The 8,111-nt window shown below is 43.8% G+C and overlaps 1 pseudogene; it reads left to right on the top strand.

Moving 5' to 3' along the window:
• The first annotated feature begins 3,600 nt into the window (after positions 1–3,600).
• Positions 3,601–5,621, top strand: LOC147430660 (uncharacterized; annotated as a pseudogene).
• Positions 5,622–8,111: the final 2,490 nt, after the last annotated feature.

Genomic DNA, 8,111 nt, shown 5'->3' with positions numbered 1-8,111 from the left:
CGCAAAGCTAAGTGAGGGACAGAATGCATCCTCGCCTCTTTAAATAGAAGAAGGGCGGCCGCCCTCACTCCTGGCTAATTGTTTGCATCGTATATTGAGTAGATCGAGCTCCCCCTGGGGAAATGTGTAAGAGTAGCCGCTCGCGATGTCATTTGGCATAGTAGGTTAAACCCAAGCACCTCATGGCATGGTAAATGACTGTAATAACTACTTTTTTCATGCCTTGTAACCATCATACCCTTCTAAGGGTCCTATCCCATGTTTCAAGAGTAGTAGGTCCCCTTAAATAGAACCTTAATCTGATGCTTAAAAAGGCTACCAGCAAGTGGTTGAATGTGTGTGTGTGTGTGTGTGTGTGTGTGTGTGTGTGTGTGTGTGTGTGTGTGTGTGTGTGTGTGTGTGTGTGTGTGTGTGTGTGTGTGTGTGTGTGTGTGTGTGTGTGTGTGTGTGTGTGTGTGTGTGTGTGTACCAGCAAGTGTGAACTAAGCTAGGAAAGTTTAATTTAATACTAGAAAATTTACTAGCAGGCGGTGAAATGTGTGTATGTGTGTGTGTGAGAGAGAGGATTGGAAGAGATTAAAGATGACTTTTCTCAACAACTATCAATATCAAGAGTCCCCAAATGAAATCTGCGGACAACTTCAAGAACTCCGTCAGTCTTTGCCAAATAATTAAAAGGCATACGAAGATCAATTTCTCAAGCTCTGGGAGAAGTGGTCATCCTCCTTAGGCGAGGGAGAAAGGGCACCTGATTGTCTTAAGAAGGACTTCTTTTTAGCAGGAATTTATCTGATCCTGCGAGAAAAAGCGAAAGGGAAGTTCCCAACTTCCTATGATCAAGCCATTCTTCATGCAAGAGAGAAGGATCATAAGCTGAAGTTCCAAGCTCAATTGCGAGGAGGAATCGAGCCTCCACCAATGGCATAACAGCCAAGGCCAGTGGGAGGGGTGGCCCCAACCAACCCCTAAATTGCAGAACAGGAGCTATTGCAATAGATTACCAATCAGTTGGAAAGCCTCTCCTTAAACTTGGTTCAAGGTGTGAGACCCCCACCACCAGCCAATGGAGTTAACTGTGAAGGTGGTCAACGGCAAGCTAGGGAATATAAATGCTAAATTATGGGCAGGTAGGTCATGGTATGTAGTATTGCCCCTTTCCTTGCCAAGGGAATGGTAATCCACGATGCCTACCCCAACAGCAAGTAACTCCTCCATGTGATAGGCCACAATCAAGGCCTGTTGCACCCATGGCACCACCAATATAGATATTAAGGCCCCCGGCACCACCACCACTCGCACCAGCGAAAATTCCCCCACTCCCTCCTAGGGATGAAGAGCTGGCAGTATCAATCATTAGCCTAGATCATGGCAAAGATAAGGGGAAGGCAAAGGTGAGTGAATCTGATGCAATGCCAATCAAAAGGGTAAGGAGACACAAATCTAATGAGATGGATGCCTCAGAGCCGGAAGAGGTTCCTCAAGAAGGATCATCACAAGCTCTCAAGGATGCAAAGAAAAGGAAAATAAGGTCTAGGAGACACATTGGCTTGGAGGATTTTCCACTTGGAGTGGGATCTTTACCATATGACCTTGTGGTAGATGTTAGTAAGCAAGGGCCGAAGATCACTTGGCAGCAACTCCTTCATCTCTCACATAAGACGAGGAGGGCTTGGTCCAAGATGGTTAGCACTAGGAGAGCTAAAGGTAAGTCTATTGGGGCCATGAGTGCCCGGGGATATTATACCAGTAGTAGAGGTTGAGATCAAGGACCAACGGATCTCTAATGCTTATGTGGATGGAGGAGCAGAAATTTGTGTAATGACAAAAAATCTTATGCACAGACTTGGGTTAGAAGTGAATGAGCACACTTCCTTGCAGGCAAAGATGGAAAACAATGTTCGTGTTGCATGTGTAGGCAAGGTAAATGGAGTAAGGGTGTCGGTTTTTGGGGTGAGTGTGTCAATAGATGCATATGTGATCTCTACCCAAGGGGGAGGGCTACCCATTAATCCTTGGGAGGCCTTGGCTCATGGCAATGAAGGCTAGGCAAGACTAGGAAACTGGAGCATTGGAGTTGCGGCTAAAAATCAAGTCTAGTGGGAAGCAGCAAAAGATTCTTTATGACATGAAGTTAGGTAGGCAACAGAATCTAGAGCTAGAGTCTTCTGCGGATGAGTGGAGTACGAGTGATTACTCCTCATCTGATTAGCAGACGTTCGAGGATAAGGCAAGCTCTCTAGAGGTGATGGGTATATTGCTGCGAGATCCAGAAGAGGAGAAGAGCCAAGACATCCAAGGTGAAATAGATGAAAAAGGACTAGAGACCATGCTAGCCAAGGACTTGCCTCAAGAGGAAAGGGAGTCTTACATACACGTCTTAAAGAAACATGTTGGCCTTTTCATCACAGATTATGAACACATCAAAGGGGTCACAGTGACACAACATCGCATTCAGCTTAAGGAAGGTAGTAGACCAGTCGTGCAGAAGCTAAGGAGGCTTGGAGTGGTCCAGCAAGACACACTGCTAAAGGAGGTAAAGAGGATGCTTAAAGCAGGGTTCATTTATCCCGTAGAGGATTTAGAATGGGTATCCCCAGTGGTGGTAACTCCGAAGAAAAATGGTAAGTGGAGAGTGTGTGTAGATTACAAGCCACTAAATGCTGCCACAAAGAGGGATCATTTTCCTCTCCCTTTTCAAGATGAGATTTTGAATGAAGTGGCAAGTCATGAGAGGTATATTGTGTGTGATGGGTATTCAAGGTATTTTTAGATAAGGATTGCAGATGAAGATCAGTGGTTGACAACTTTTATTACACCATGGGGATGTTTTTCATATAGGGTTATGCCATTTGGCCTGACTAATGCCCCCAGCGGTTCATGAATTTGGTTTTTCAGCCCTATTTTGGTAAGTCTATCAGAGTCTTCATTGATGACTTTTGCATCTATAGCTCTAGAGCATTACACTTGATCAAGATAGATGAAGGGTTTACACGACTAGCTCAATTGGGAGGGCAACTCAACAAGGATAAGTGCCACATTGGGGAATCCAAGGTAACTCTTTTGGGTCATGTAGTGTCTTAGAAAGGGATAGAAGCTGATCCCGAGAAAGTGAAGTCACTCCTTGCTCTACCCTCACCTTCAAACATGAAACAATTGGTATCATTTTTGAAAAAGGTACGCTATTTGAGTCGCTTCATTCATCTCCTTTCATAGGCAATCTATCCACTGCAACAACTCACAAGGCAAGCTACCTTGGCATGGGATGGGAATAGTGAGAGGTGTTTTGAGGAGGTTAAGAAAATTCTGGGATCTTTACCTACTGTCTTGCAACCTCGCTAGGAGGAGACATTCTATGTCAACCCTAGCCTTGGCTACGAGGCATTGGGGGCTATTTTGATGCAAAACGACCCAAAGACACTCTTGATGAAACCTGCCTATTTTGTAAGTAGAGTTATGACTATAGCGGAGAAGGGCTTCACCTCTACAAAATAGTTGGTCTTGGCATTTAAATTTGCGGTGGAAAATTTTAGGGCTTACTTGCTACCAAAAAGGTTTTTTGTGCTTACCACTGAGGATGTTTTCCCGTATTCTTTGCAACACATGGAACTATCCCCAAGGATAGCAAATTGGGTGGTGCAGCTACAGGAGTTTGATTACACACTACAAGTGGAGAAAACTACTAGGGCATGCCTAGTAGATGTGCTAACACAATGATTCTATGAAAGACCAGAGAAAGTGCAGCCTAGCAAGACTTCCCCCTTAGCCGAGCCTAAGCTTCTTTTGGAGGCTCACAGTTTATACTTTGATGGTGCCTATAAGCGGGTAAAAGACAGAGCGTCAGCAGGAATTGTTGTGTTAAATCCTTTGGGAGAAAAGTTTTTTTGCAAAGGGTTTCAGCTGGAAGAGGCTCACTCTAATGATGAGGCAAAGTATCAGGCTCTCATCTTGGGGTTACAATGGTGTCTCTCCAATGGCATAACTAGGTTAAATGTTTTTGGTGATTCCATGTTGATAGTGAAACAAATGACAGGGGTGTGGGCTTGTAAGAGTGAGAAACTAGCTACCAAAATGAGGGAGGCCAAATCTCTAATGAGGAAGTTTGAGAGTGCACGAATCCACTTTGTGCCAAGGGAGAAGAACAAAGAAGCAGATGCGTTGGCTACAGAAGAGTTGCAAAATGTCATGTTGGGGGCTGTCACCGTAAAGGTCCCACTATTTCAAGGAAAAGAAGAGCTAGAGGACATTCTCTATTTCTTGGAGCACTGCGAGGCTTCTAAGCACATGAGTCACAATGAACGGAGATGGCTAGCTAGGAAGGTTGCCAGGTACTGCATAGTGAATGAAGATTTGTACTGCAAAGGATAGGATGCATTGTTCAGAAAAGTGCCTTCTACCAAAGAGATCAAGGGGATTCTAAGTAGTTTTCATGAGGGAGTGTGTGGTGGGCATTTTGCTCAAGAAATCACTAGTAGGAAGATTCTCCAAGCTAATTTCGTTTGGCCAAGTCTACACCGAGATGTGCAACACTGGTGCCCCACTTGTGAGGTCTGTCAAAAGGCTGGTCCTAGGAGATTAGCCTATGAGAAGCAGAGTCCTATCTCAGCTTATGGCACATTTGAAAAATGGGGTATTGATGCAATCGGACCATTACCATGCACGCAGTCCGGAAAGGAGTATGTCCTCATGGGGGTAGACTACATGACTACATGACTAGATGGGCAAAGGCACGCTCTACTAGGAGGATCACTGCCAAAGATGTGGGTGACTTCACCTTTGAGTGCATTTGTTGCAGGTTTGGTACACCTTTGGAGATCCTATCTGATAGAGGATGACTTCATCTTTGAGTGCATTTGTTGCAGGTTTGGTACACCTTTGGAGATCCCATCTGATAGAGGACCTGGGTTTCGAGCAGATATAGTAGGGGACTTAATGGAAAAATTGAAGCTAAAGCGTAGGCACTCTACTCCTTATTATCCTCAATGTGATGGGCTGGTTGAGAAGGTGAATGGAGTTATTTGTAAAATTATCACTAAGCAAGTGCATATGCACCCAAAGGCCTGGGACAAACATTTAGATGCAGCACTCTGGGCTTACAGGACATCTTTCAAGACCTCTTTGGGGTACACCCCTTTTCACCTAGTGTATGGGCAAGAGGCTCTTCTACCCATAGAGGTAGAGTTGGCAAGTCTACGAGTTTTAAAACCTACCATGAGAATGATCAAAAGAAGAAGGTGGAGCAACGAATCATCGACTTGGAGCGGCTAGAACTAGATAGAGAATCGGCAATTCAACATTATGCTACACAAGCAGAGAAGCGACAAGAAAAGTTCAATAGCCAGTTGATAAAGAAAGGTATCAAAGAGGGATCTCTTGTGCTGCAGTATGACAACCGCTTCGACCATAGGAAGGATGGTAAACTTTTGTTGAAATGGGAGGGGCCTTTTGTGGTAGTGCAAAAGTTCCTAAATGGAAGTTATAGGCCAGGAGACCTGGATGGAAAGTTGCATCAAACCCCAATAAATGGATGGCGGCTTAAACCATACAATTGCAGATTGGTTGAGGAGTGTGCTGACACTTTTCTATGCATTGTTGATAACCTTTCAGATTGGGACACAGGCTAGAGACATGAATGTCTCCAGCCATCAGGGGAGGGCTATATGATGCATGCTTTTCACGACCCCCCTAGAAGTCGTCACTTGTACATAGCCAAGAGGAAAAAACCAAAAAAATAAAAAGAGAAAAATTAAAAAAATTCATCCTGCATTTTGAAGGCTTCCAGCTACATGAGTGATGCTAGTGCGAACAGAAAATTATAGCTAGTTGACACGATACGCTTGGGGGATGCTACCTAATCATCACTCGATTTTTTTTTATGCATGAGCTTCGCATGAGAATGAGTTCCATACATTGGTGAACTCCATTTGTAAAGGGAATGGGAGTTAATTTTACTTAGGGAAAGAGTGAAGTTTGGAAGGTCAAATGGCAGGATCCACCATTCCAAGATTTTCTATTCAGAAATTTCGTTGTGTACATATAAGATGCTTGGTGACATCACGGGCCCTTGAGGTATCCTGAGGTGTCAAGCTCATGTGGTGCATAATGGAAGACTCCAAAGCAAGGTGCATGTGATGTGGGCCACCTTCCCCTTTGGCTCATAAGGAAAACAAGAAAAACAAGCCTTTTTTATCCTTTTTCCAATAGTTTTCTAAAAGTATGGATCCCATATCATAAGTAGACCCCCCTAGGACCCCCTCCACACCCTCCCCTTACCACCTACCCTCAAAATCCAGATGGAACCCTTTGGGACCCATATTGGAGCCATTTTGGTGGAAAAACACCTATTTTGGGCCTTTTTTCCTATCACCTAGTCTTCACTTATCTTGCCCTATTCATGTTCTTGCTCACACACACTTAGTTTTGCACAAAACTACCTTCACTAATGAATCTCAGTTCTGATGCAGGCATCCCACAGTTAATTAACCGAGTTCTATATGCATCATCAAGTTAGGTTTAGTATCAAAACCAAAAGACTAAACACTTAACACTCATTATGGCCCTAGTGCATACAGTGCCTAGCCAAGCATAGGAATGCTTTTGAAGCAGTGAATGTTAGTTAGAAAACTCAAAGGTCAAGGCCGAGATGCCTCATTACCATCAGAAACTAAACACATTCCCAGCACGTACAAGTGACTACATGCCAAAAAAACAATAAATCACTTCCGATACTCAGACCGAATCATGTATGGTTTACCATCCTGTCATGGCAGTAGTCAGATACCCTTATTCAATCCAAGTAGCCAAGAAGTCAGAAAGGCCAAGAGTTAGTTGCCTTGTCAGTTTGTCATGGTATGTCGATGAGAAAATTTAACCAGCAGTAAGTGTTAGTAAGAAAACTCAGACGTCCAGGCTGAGGTGCCTCATTACCATCAGAAACTTATCATATTCCCAGCATGTACATGTGAATGCAAGCCAGAAATTCAGTGTATTACTTCCAATACTCAGATAGAACCTTGTACTGTTTATCACCTTATCATTGCAGTAGTCAGATACTTTCATCCAAGTATCAAAGAAGTCAGAAAAGCCAGGAGTCATTTGCCATTTAGATTAGAAAAATTAAAAGGAATATGTAAACTTGCAGGGATCAGCTCAAAGTTTTTTAAGAAAACCTTTAATGGTGCGGGTCAAGGTGCCCACTAGCAAAAATCCTTCCAATATGTGAATGTGAAACAGAACAATGTATTTCTTAAGATAATCAGACAGAACCGTGTATACTTATAACCATTTATTGGGGCAGTCAAATTCCATTACTCGAATCAATTAGCTAAGAACTCAGAGTGGTAAAGTGGCCCAACATCAAGTAATCATAAGCGCCTGTCGGCCCAAGACTTGTGCATGTAAAGAAAAGATTACCTGAGCTTGCGTCGGAGCAGCCAGCTCCACTATGGCTAGTTTCTCTTTGCCTTTAGCCCTATCCCCCTCTCTTGAATTGCAACACTCACCACAGAGAAGGACCAGTACAAATACTAAGTGAGCTATAGCGTAGCTCACCTATTTATATACACAGGAGAGCGGCAGCACCTGGATGGCTTGTGGATGTCATGGCGGGCCCTACAGAGTAAAGGGTATTCGGCGCCGTCCCATACAGAAGGAGAGGCAGAGAGAGTGCGCGCGCACACTCTCTCTGCCGCACACACGAGAGAGTGTGCGCGCACACGAGAGAGAGAGCGAGCAAGAGAGGCAAAGTATGCACCTGAACCAGAACGCTAGTAGTAAAAGCCAAGACAGTGCCCGATTTAGGGAAAATGGCCACCTGAATTACGCAATCATATGATTACTCAGTATAGAGCAGATAATACCAAGATAATTGCAGTCCCAAACCATGTAAGGGAATTTTATAAAATATTGGTCAATGTATCAAAACTAGAATTGTTGGTGTTCACTAAAAGATCATCAGCCAAGCTGCCAGATATTGTGTAGCCCTAGGTCCCCACGGCTACCTAGGTCAATGATATCTCATCCCATAAGAAAACCAGCAAATTTTAGTCCAAAACATGCAAGGGGGTTTAGAGTATGTTAGTATATTTATCAAAACAAAAATTGCTTGTATTCAC

This window comes from Adiantum capillus-veneris, chromosome 21 (assembly GCF_014529385.1).
Source record: "Adiantum capillus-veneris isolate H3 chromosome 21, ASM1452938v2, whole genome shotgun sequence".
NCBI lineage: Eukaryota > Viridiplantae > Streptophyta > Polypodiopsida > Polypodiales > Pteridaceae > Adiantum > Adiantum capillus-veneris.
This window is presented reverse-complemented; position numbering and strand designations above follow the sequence as displayed.